The sequence below is a fragment of the Lepeophtheirus salmonis genome, chromosome 13, assembly GCF_016086655.4.
Source record: "Lepeophtheirus salmonis chromosome 13, UVic_Lsal_1.4, whole genome shotgun sequence".
Classification (NCBI taxonomy): Eukaryota; Metazoa; Arthropoda; class Copepoda; order Siphonostomatoida; family Caligidae; genus Lepeophtheirus; species Lepeophtheirus salmonis.
The window spans coordinates 42,246,510-42,258,656 of NC_052143.2; the positions used below are offsets into that span (position 1 = coordinate 42,246,510).

The following is a 12,147-nucleotide window of genomic DNA, read 5'->3' on the forward strand; positions in this document are numbered from 1 at the left end:
ATAGTAGCTGATTTAATCAAACTTCTTGTCAGCTAAGCTGATCTTCCCCCAAACATTCTTCAAATTGTCAGGGCGACCATATTCATTTTCGGTTTCTTTTATTTTTACATACCGGGAGGACATGTTTTATGCCTCACTCCCTTTAAACAACCCCGTGTTATTTATTTATCTTCTACCATTTGTTCAAAAGCTTCATTTTACCCAAAAGTGATCTTTATTTGAAAATCTTTCCTTTGTCTATTTAATCAAAATACATTTATTTTGATCAATGATCAATGCCTCAATAATATACATATTTTTGTTCGTAAATTCTAGTGATGGGACAATTAATCGGAGTCGTAGAAACGGGTGTTCTTTTCTGGAATCGGACTCGGGAAAATAATGTTTAATTTGCGATTCAAATTCTTATTTATTAATTTTCTAAATTATGAAAAATTTCCCCTTTTTTTTTTCAAAAAAATTAATATTTTTAATTTTTCTCCAAAAAATTATTTTTCTGTATTTTTGAAATTTTTCTTAAAAAAATGTAATATTGTAATTTTTTTTTCAACAAAATTTTACATAAGAAAAATTTCTTTTTTTGAAATTTTTTCAAAAAAAATTTATATTTGATATATTATTTTCTCAACATTTTTTTTTTTTTTTCTTTAACAGCTTTGAATTTGTAAAATTTTTGCCGTTTTTTGTAAAAAACTATGGATTTAGGGAAAAGAAAATTAATTTTTTGAGAATTGCTATAGGTTTTTCTGAATTGTTGGTAAAACTTTAAATATCAAATTAGATATTTGAAATTTTATTCAAAAGAATTTAATTTTTCAAATAATTTTTTTTCCCCAAATATAATCCTGTGGGCGCCCCTGATAGCAAAATTGTATTTTTAACTATTATACAAATTAGTAATTAATTAGAATCGGCACCGGGAAATTTTAATTTGACTGACATAGTCATCGGGATTTTATTTGGAATCGTTCCATCACTGGTAATTACATGTGTTTTTTACATCACATCTAGGTAATATTACATCATATATCATAGAGAATGAAATAAATATGTAAACTTTTTGTCGTTGGAGAAAGAAAACTAAAATGTATAGACGTGGATTTAAGTACAATGACTTTCAAAATAAAATCCTTACTCAAAAACTATGAAAAAAAAAAAGAAAAAAACATATATTACATATTTCATTTTAAACTTTTTTTTCACTCTTTGGATTCGTACACACATTCATATGTAAACTTCGTTCTCTATTCTTCCTTTTTTCTTCATGGATTCCCTTGAGAGTTTTGGGATTTGCATTAGGCTCTCATTTCCATTCTTTATGTTAGACAGATGGGTTCTTTTAAAAAAAAAAATATATAGGAACAAAAAAATAAAAAACACAGAGAGTTTTAAATTTCCCCCAAATGTTTAAGACTATTTTGATTGCGTGTTTGTACATGAGTAAATAGTGGGATATTATTTGTTGTGAGGGGTCAGGATCTGTTAGGAGCACACATATTAGGGATGGGTATCGGAGGTTTTTGTTCCTACAGAGTAGACACGAGTAGTTGAACTTTTACCCAGATACACCGCAAGTAATTTCTCGCCTTAATCACAAATAATCTTCAGAACTATAGAATAATATACTAATGCAATTAAGTAATGTACCAAAGTTACTGATGAGAAGAGTTGAGAAGTTTGTAATGAAAAAACTACCTTTAAAAATTAAAATTGAAAATTTGGTTCTTCCTTGTGTAGTGTCTTCTTTTTCGTTCATTACTCAATAGGTCGTCGTGGTGTTCACTTCTCCCTCTGAAGAAGGCATTATCGCCTATATTTGGCAAAAAAAAATAATAACATTAGGTTGGGAAAAAAGTAATTTCTTATTTCCCAAATAATATTTAACTAATATATTTAGTTCATTATGCCTCACATAATGATCATACGAAAACGTACTTTCAAGGTGTGACTGTATACTATGAACGCTTTTGTAAACAGTATTGTGCTTGGGTGCTTCATTCGTGAATTGTCGTGCGTAGAGTATGGAGGTCTCAGAGGTAGAAATTCGACATATTTTATATTTTACTACCTGAAAGGGAAAAACTTGTCAAAAGGGACAAAGAAAACTTGCGATGTATACAAGACCGATGCCCTTTTGGTTCGCGTTGCATAGCTGTGGTTCGATCGATTTTTTTCCCTGCACAATTCTACCCTTTAGCGTGAACAACTCGACCGTTTGAACTTGGAGATCTAATGGAAGTGGCCAGCATTGGTGAATAGAGATATCAAGACAATGCCAGCCCGCACACATCTTTGATGACACGCCAGAATCTCCGGGAGCTCGGATGGGAAGGTCTCATACATCCAACCTACAGCCCAGACCTAACAACAAGTTCCCGTCTTTGGATACAAATTTGGCTTCAATGGAGGCCTGTGAAGATTTTTTGTCCGATTCATTTAGCTATAGAAACAAGGGTTTCTACGAAAAGGGCATTATGAAGTTGGATTCTCCTTGGTAACAAGTTATAGAATAGAACGACGCATACTTTAGTTAAATCGGATGAGTGTAACACTTCTTATAAAGGATAGCAATAAAGTGAAAAATACGAAATGACTTTTCCCCTAACCTATTATATTAGTATATATATCCTTCATCTATGATAAATACTATAAACCTGATTCGAGAAACACTGGAGAAGAAATTGTTATTTTTGAAATGTATTGCATTTACAGAAGACAATAAGTAATACCAACTTTGGGGGAATCCGGGATCTTGAGGAGTGGAGAATTGTTTTTTTGCCAAATTAAAAAAGTCCTTAAAGAACAAATCTTTAATTGGTGTTGCCTGTCCAGCACAAATGTATTAAGCCTTGAGAGCCTTCTTTTTGTTTCAGGAAAAACCCCCGACGCTGCTCCAAACGTTTTCGAAGATGAGTTCAGCGAGATTTAACAATGGCAAATGCATTCTGTCGTGTGCATATTTCATTCACCCATTAAAGAGATGTAGACCCTCACACACAAACTCTATTTTATACATATATATGACATATACTTTGGTAAGAAATGATATTTTCCTCTCAATAAACATCCAAAAATACTTTTTTGAAATTGTATCTACCGATGACTGAAGATTTTTGACTGAAGACAACTCAGTTAATCCCCTGCAATGTACACGTATTTGGGTAAGAGGTTGTGATTTTGTAAATTGATGTTCGGGATACGACTATTATTTGGACCCAGACCTATATTATTCCCCATGTACGTATGTAACATGGAAATCCAGCCTAGAAACAATTAACCAAATACTAGGTCATTTCTGTAACTTGTTTGTTGAAGGATTTTATTTTGTATCAAAAACAGAACAACTATTCAATCGCTCAAAATGTTTTGTCCTCTATTGTATACATGTCACTTGTGAGACTGTGCAGCTGTTATTTATTGATGGACTCACTGTTGCAGCAGATTCCATATGGCTATTTCGATATACTTGTTTAGTTTTTTGGGTATATTAAGTCTTGGAAAAATAACTTTTACTCATTTTTTTTTAATCTTAGAGTAATAGGGCATGATCAAACTGAAAAAAATATTTTATCGGCAAGGCGGTGTGACTTTCAATAGCTTGGGGTTTAATCTAAATTTTTTCTCAGTAACTATATTATATATTAAACTAGTGGTAGTACCCTGCATTCCCAAAGTAATTAGGTGTCGACTAAAGAAAAAATTTGCTTTAATAATGAAGAAGATAACTCTCCAAGAAATCGTTTGTAAATGTGTGCACGTCTAAAACATAACACTCTGAAATTTTTAAAAATAGTTAAATAATTCTGTAATTTTTAAAGTGGTCTGCGAATTAATTTATTCAACATGAAAGATGAGAGTCTTAGACACATGTCTACTCAATATGGCCGCCCATGTTCTCCACTACCAACTCCAGCCTGGACCAGAACTTGCTGCATGACTTGGCGATGAAGCTCTGATCGAGGTTGGCTCAGGCATTCTTGAGGGAAGACTTCAGCTGGTTCTTGGACTTGTATTGGACTCCCAACAGCATCCCCTTTAAACGTCCAAACACTGCGAAGTCAAGCAGCGAACAATCAGGCGAGTGAGGCCTTTTTCTTAAGCTTGTTGAGAAGAATCTTCGACCTTGCGATGCGTTTTTCCTTGTCTACAGGCTTGAAGGCTTGACGAGGAGTTCTCTTGTAGACCTTAAGGCGAAGATATTTCTTAACTAGCCGGTTCATAGTCCTTCTGCTGACGTTGAACTCCCTGGAGAGGCCGCTGACGGTGACCTTACCTCTCTTGCCCTCGGCAGACTTTTTCACGGCAGTAACCATTTCGTTCGACCTTCGAGGCCTTGACTTAGATCTTTTGGTCGCCTCAGGAGTCCCTTTGGCTACCACGCTGTAAACGGGGGTGTGGCTGCAGTTCAGAACCATTGCAATTTCAGTGGGAGTTTTTCCCCGCGCGGAAAATTCCAAAATTGCGACTCGGCATCTCTCCATATTATCGGCTGTTATTTCACTGTCGCTATTTAGATTTTACTGGAGTTTTGTTTATAACTAGTCAAGACTCTTGTCTCGAAGTATAAACCCGTTTCAACTCAATAAAATCCCGCATATGTGCATGGCGTAAAATTTAAAGGAGTGCTCAGTTTTAGACGTGCACACCTGTATTACTCTCATGAACACAATCCCATGTAACTACTCAATATTTATATCAATTCATATGATGTGTTCTCTCCTCAAGAAGCAAAGAATAATAATAAGACTTTGTAAAAAAACAAAAAACATTATGGGATAACTGAAGAGCCAGTGAGTGCTTTAGTCTCTGGAGCGCTCACTAAAAAGAACAGTGTTCCCTGTGTACACGCTTGATTGTACAAACAAAAGGCCAGCTATATTTCATTAATTCGACAACATTGTTATTTCTTAGATTTAAAAAAAATGTATATGATATGTATCATGGAACACTAGATACAGTATACACGCTCGATGCTACATGCCAAACAACTACGAAATCTATATTAACTACATTGTTTTTTAAAATCAAAAATGTCATTATTTTGTTGCAAAACGGCGCTACGTCCTTCTGCTTTGCTTATAAAAAACTAATAAACGTAAATAACGTTCATATCTCATTCAATAACGTTCAATTTTCCAACTATTATATAACTATATTAACTAAGCACTCAAATATATATTTTAGATGAAACACATTTATCAACTAAATATAAATAAACTCTTAAAAAAGTGTGAATTTGAATTATTTTAAATTCCAATATTACATTTACAAAATGTGATGATATATAATATAATAAAAAAACCCGTTTAATTACATGCTATAATTTATGATCAAATAACAACTACTATTGCATTTTTGTAGCCACACATTGAAAAAAGTACTCTAGAGTGTGTATTCTTTAAGTAAGAGTATTCATTTTTGGAGCTGGGATTTACCAATAAGTTTACATTAAATCCTCAAACTAAGTTTATCAGTACAGAACATGATTTTGTCATAAATAAATGGTTTTGAAGTCATCCTTTTTGTGAATGGAGTCAAAGATGAACATTTTAAAATCGTTTTAATCTTCCATATTTTTTCAATATATTTTTAATATTTTTTTACATTTTTTTCTTTCTTGTGTGAAACACACTTCAATATCAAAAGATTTGACATCAAAATCCCTTTTACCAATAATAATTATTGTTTTACATAAAAACGCAGACGAATGAAACTATGTAAGCAATGTTTTTATTGCTCCAACTATATGAAAGACGATGTACATATATGTGAGTAGTGGGTACATAATATGTATGTTGGTATCTCGCTACTCGCTTCTATTTTTCCCATACACAGTGTTTGACCTTTTTGTGACCTATACCTATAAAAAAGAGCGTACATATTAAAAAAAAAATAGCTCAAATTAGTGAAGAATTATTTTGTTTTTATTTTTTTACTACCGTCAATTTTTTAATGATCGAATAATATGGGGATGGGGCTCGCCCACCTTCTTCTGCTAAATTATGTAGGTATATATCTCCGAGTATATATATATATATATAACTATATTATAACAGAGCCTTGTGAAAAGTACCAAATATAAATCATCAATAGATTTATTGTGCCTCTAAGTTACAATGATAATTAAGGTGACTGTTGCAGCTTTACAGATACATAGGTGGTCCTGTATATGTTACATACATATGAACCTACGTATAGAGAAAGATCATTATTTCTCTTAGTGTTTTTCATCGTGTACATAAAATGAGGGTTTGTCATCATCACACTTTTGTAAGTATGAGTGTTTAATTTTCGAATAAAGTCAAGCATACTCTAAAAAGTATATTTATTTTATCCCTGAAGATTGTTATTAAAACTGAACTTGAAATTTTTATTCAATACGGCCTTACTCAGACTCAAAGACGCCCTGAAGGCTGCAAAACATTATGCATGTAGTTTTCTGACAAGTCAACCCATTTGGTTTAGATGGTGAACTCCAAAGATCTTACAGACCTTCCAGGGTTGTTGCAGACAACTCCTTCGACCTTTGCCTATATGGAATAATCCAAAGGATTAAGATCGGGGAGCTGGGAGGCGACATGTTCTTTGACACATTCAAAAGAAGCTTAGCTCTAGACAACTTCTTCTCCTTTGTGGCCGTCATAATGAGATATTTCTTCTTCCTAATTATGCTCCCAAGTAATCTTTAATGATCCTTTGGAGCATAACTTCCTTCGCATTATTCTTCTAGGTTATACCAGGAATCGTCTCCTCTGGATTTCTAGCAATGTGATTTTTCACACGTATGACCTTTGTTCTTACTGTTCGTTTCCAACCTTGTCCAGACTTTTTGGTGACTATTCCTTTGTTTTCAAATCGTTCTTAATGCCATATACGGCTGGACGGGTGATCTTGAGGTCATTAGCAATCTTGGTTGGGGCTTCTAGTCCATGAGCATTCCTAGTAGAGGATCTCTTTTGGCTTTCGTTTTGTCGTCCTTGAAAAAGCAGGCAATATTATAAGTAAAAACAATTACAAAGGATTATTCAAATTTAACGCAACCACACTTTTGTAAAAATTCCTACCGAAACTCGAGCCGTGATTATTTCTTTAAGTGTAAACTTAAATATGACGAATGGGGTGTTATATATATGGCCTGACTTTCTCTCGCTGATATAAGTATATCTATATACATACTTAATTGAACAAGGAGTTTAACTTTCCTTTACTCTGTACTTTTTGGATAATTTTTGTATAGTTTGTTTTAATGACTGATAAATTGGATGAATTATATATATTTTTGGACTCCTTAACTTTTATAATAATTTTATTAACAAAGAAAAGATTTTCCTAATTTTAAATTCGTATATTTATATTTTTGAGTGTTCCTTTTGATACAAAGTATATTATCATATTTAAAAATGTAATGAGTACAAATCAAAGTCAAATAAATTAAGAAGAAGGCTTAAAGCAATTAAGGAATAGCTTAGGTATGCGCATGCAATCCAGTTACCACATCTTACGTCCTTGAAGTATATACACTTACATGCGAGTATATATAGTTATATTATAATAATGATAAAATGAATTAGGTAAGCATCGAGTACAGGATTCTATCCCCGTAGCGATGTTTCTTAGTATGTTTAGTAGGTACAATTTGTATAAATATTATTTGACTTTTCGAAGAATGGATCTACAATGTGCATGACTCGGAGAATTTTTTGCTCTTTCGCGATCCTCTGGCGCAATATCCATCGTCGCAGTTACACTTCCATAATGATTAACCACCTTACAACTATAAGTCCCCTCATCCCCTGGTCCAAGGGATGCAATTTTAAGAACCACAAACCCAGACTCAGGATCGTAGTATACAGTATACTTATCTGAAGTGGGTAACTCAATACCTTTCCGCTTCCAAGAAACATGTAGTTCAGGAGCCCCCTCTATTTTTCCGATGAACACTGCATCGGATCCTTGACAGAATCGGAGGGATTTGAAGGGCTCTGTGAAGTGGGGAGGGGGAGTGTGAGGATCCGGGTCTCATGGGTTGAGATTGCTCCTTGCTTTCACTTGACACCTAGTGAATAAATATCCTTACTATTACTTTGATACTACTCCTAATGTCAAATACTTTTGAAACAAATAGGGGCATGCGTTGCTTCATTGCATGCCTTTTTCCCATCTGCGCAGTTGGATGATTACGGAGCAATTTTTATTTGAAATGACGTCATCAGAATGAATGGAAAATTATATTATTCTTTGTGAATCATTAAATGCTTATTAAATATAATAATTTTGTAAAACGAAAGTATGAACTAAATATATGTCAAATTGATATCATATTGACGTCATGGAAACTGCAAATAAATTTCCTCTGGCATCTCTCCAACTAAGAACAACGACCCAACATCAAATAAAGTACTTTGAGATGATGGGAAGATTATCCAATAATAAATAAACCTAATTATTATACCTTGTATACAAGTTTATTATGTATATGAAATGAGAGGCCAAACTTCGTTTTTGTTATCACTTGTATATAGTGAAGTCCTCTTTTGACAAGTTAAACAATTCTTTTTTAAAGCAAATGTACATTTTTATCTATAATTCATGGGTTCCCTTACAGAGTACACACACAAAAAAACTGTGTCTTTATTAATATAATACTTATTCTTTCTTTCTTCCTTAAGAAAATGCAAAGAGGTTTCTTTAAAAAGAGGGGGGGGGGAAGAAAACAGACTCACACAATAGATGAAAGAAATCCTTTAGTAACGTACATATATTCCTCAAAAGTAAAACTCATAAATATTTTGGTTAGCCCCCCTTCACACAAAAAAAAAAAACATACAAAAATACATCTTTATATACGACCATGTAAATGTCTATTTAAAGTAATTTATGACGTCATAACCCTACTTTTTCACTCTCTTTATTTTGAGATCAAGTCCATTTGACTATTCTCTTGGTCACTTTTGTATTGTATGTAGAATTTGGGTATACCTAAGGGGGAGGGGAAGACTGTGAACAGTTTCTTTTTCTAGAGCATTAAAAAACTTCAGTCTCAAAAACTTACATCACAATTGCATATGACTTATGAGATAATGCAGCATACAAAAAAATCGATAAGGTTTGTCCACTTTTCATTGAGATATTGTATAAATATTAATTTTCATATGTTTTTTTTATTAATATTATTCTTTTCACTTTATAACCAGGAGCGGAGTTTTTTTTTTTTTTTTTGGTGGGTGGGGCTGTTTTTTGGATTTTATTTTATAAAAAAAAACCAAAAATAAGAATTTTTTGGGAAATAAATTTGAATGATTAAATTTCATATATTAAATTTTGTGAAAAAAAATTCAAAAATCCATAACTATTGACAGAAAATGAAATTATTTGGGAAATAATAATATATCAAATTTTAAATATTAATTTTTTTGGAAAAAATAATTCAACTATTGAATTTTCTAGTAAAAAGTAAATAAAATCTTAATTTAGGGGAAGCCGCCCTCCAGCCCACTCCTTGTGAATACCCCTGCTAAATTTGACGTGTTAAATTACTTTAAGCTTGAAAAGTCTAGTTATTTATTATGTACTTGGGCCAACGATTATGTACTTGCCTCTATTTGTTTGTTTGATAGTCACCAGGATTAGAGCAAAAGTTATGGATTGATTTGGATCAAAGTTGGTACGAAGGTTATATATGATCACAGTAAGAGGCTATTATCAAGGTAACACATAACGTAGAAAATACATAATCGACCATAACTCTAGAAAAAATCGAGATACATAACTCAATTTGAATTTAGGCGGAGGTTTTCGCTCCAACGAGTTCCCATTCGAGTGCATCTCTATCTTTTGTCATTTTTCTACTATCCCCGACAATGGGGACAGTAGAACCATTTGACGGGTGGTATTCAAATTCAATTTGTAATTAAAAACTACTTACTGGTATAATCTTTGAATAGATACAAGGAACCTTCCCTCGGACTTCTCTACCTATTGGATAGACAGTTCCACTACATCCGACCACGGATTTAGATCAAACTAAATTGATATTTATGTTTTCTTTAAGTACTAACTTCATTGGGAAATAATTCACATGAATAAGTAAAGAAGTAACTTAAAAATGATTCTGCATTTTAAGTCTGTTTTTAAACGCTTAGAACATATGTATATAACAAATAGTCTACCTAATGCATATGGGGCTATATTAGCTATTAGCCCAAATCAATTATGTAGACTTTATTGGCTATTTTCTATATATCAGAAATGGGAAAAAGTCCTTTTACAGTACTGCAAGTCCAAGTTGAGTCTACCTTTGCTCACAATTACAAGTCATTTTCCTTGAGTTCAGTATAAACTACCTTCGAGTCTAAGTCGAGTGACAAGCCTCTATTTTAAGTCACAAGTCTTTGACAGTGAAATTAAGTCGGATAGTAAGTCAAAAGTCCAGGTCTTCACCACCCCTGTTATATACTTTATGACATTGTGAGAAAATCTAAGTCTGTTTCAGTAGACTCAAAAGTACATTATGGAATCCATATTTCATTAAGATTTGGAGGAATAATGAATCTACGAATTAACTTCTTCTAAATCCCTTTATTAGTATTTATCAATAACTAATTTTATCTCTTCCAAATCTTTGGCTTTATTTCATAGTTATTAAAGATACAAACCATTTTATTTATGTATGTATGGTGTCATGATTTATTGAGCACACTTGGAAGAAGAAGAAACTTCTTCATAATAGATGGGCCTGTCTTGAGCGTTAAGTAAATAAGTATGTTAATCATGAATAAATCCTTTATGACTCGTCTTTAAATGAATCACTCAACCTATTTATCAGGATGATTTTTATGATAACTGTTGTATGTATGTACAGAGTGCAGAAGGTAATTTTTCCCTCCAATTTGATTCTAGCATTATCTAAGGAATAAAAAAATCAAAAAGACAACTAGTTGACAAATTAGCTTTCTTTTCACTCCCTAATTTGTATCTTTTGGAATCAGACGGAAAATGAGTACATAGCAAGCAAAATAGAAACTGATTTATGATCTTGTGGACGTCAAAATTTTCACGGATTTATTTTTATATTATTCACTGTGCACTTGGTCCTTAGCCACAGAAACGACAGATTCATAGCAAAATCATCCAAATAGATTAAGAGGACCTTTATAAGAGAGCATCCAGCTACTCAGGCATGTGTCTTGGTGTCGTAGCATCTGATGAACAAAAGATGAACTCATTTTCTTCAAACTCAAGGGAAAAGTTGATTCCGAAACCTACTATGGGATTTTGAGGCTTGCTATCTTACCGAGGTTGAAGGACAATTACTCTGAAGGAAATATTCTATGCGCTCGGGATGCCAATAACTCTCATTCATCTCCCATGGCCCAAAAGTTTTGCCTCAATAACTTTATCCTCTTTGGCAGTCAAATCCTTCTAGCTCAATCTATAGACTAATTTGTGTATGCCGAGACTGATAAGACCTATGGACAAATTAAAAGGCGGCATCATGGAGCACTGGAACCAGATATCGAATAGATACACCCAAAAGACCTGCACAAAGTTTTGTTCTCGCATTGAGAATGGTCAGATTCAGTGATCCTAGTCAATAAATAAATCAAGTTTTTTTAAAGAGTAACTCTATTTATGTATTGCTCATTTTTTTTAAATGATTGAATCATGGACAAATTTGTTCCTGGACTCTGTATGTATATAAATCATCTGACTTCATACAGTGGCATGAAATGAATAACATTATTTTTTTCTAGATGGGGAAGCTTATCATTGACGCCATCAAAGTACGAGTACTACCCTTATTGTTGTCAGTCAACTACTTCTTTGGATATCTACTTCATTTTTGAGGTCAATACCATTCATTTTTCTGGTTCTTCCTTCATTCTATTTAAGCCATTACTTATATAGGGCTATAGTATATCCATAGGATTATTACCTTTAAAGCCCTCAAAAAGTAAGGAGAAGAGATCAAGATTGACATCTTGACTTTGTATAAAATGGATGTACGAACGTAATTCTTATTTCAGCAGCAGGTGTCGTGACACTCTCATTGAAACTAATAGTTATCTTAATATACTCATTATATATGTATAATCAAGGAAATCTATAGTTAGACTTCCTTTGTATAATGTATATCTACATACATAT

The 12,147-nt window shown here is 32.9% G+C and overlaps 1 long non-coding RNA gene across 1 annotated transcript; it reads right to left on the bottom strand.

The window, feature by feature from the left end:
* Positions 1-5,714: 5,714 nt before the first annotated feature.
* On the bottom strand, positions 5,715-8,092 carry LOC121128432 (uncharacterized). The gene is made up of 2 exons (XR_005868152.2): positions 6,390-8,092; positions 5,715-5,860 (listed from the first exon to the last, which is right to left on the bottom strand). It is a non-coding gene; the product is annotated as an uncharacterized lncRNA (long non-coding RNA).
* Between the last annotated feature and the right edge of the window lie 4,055 nt (positions 8,093-12,147).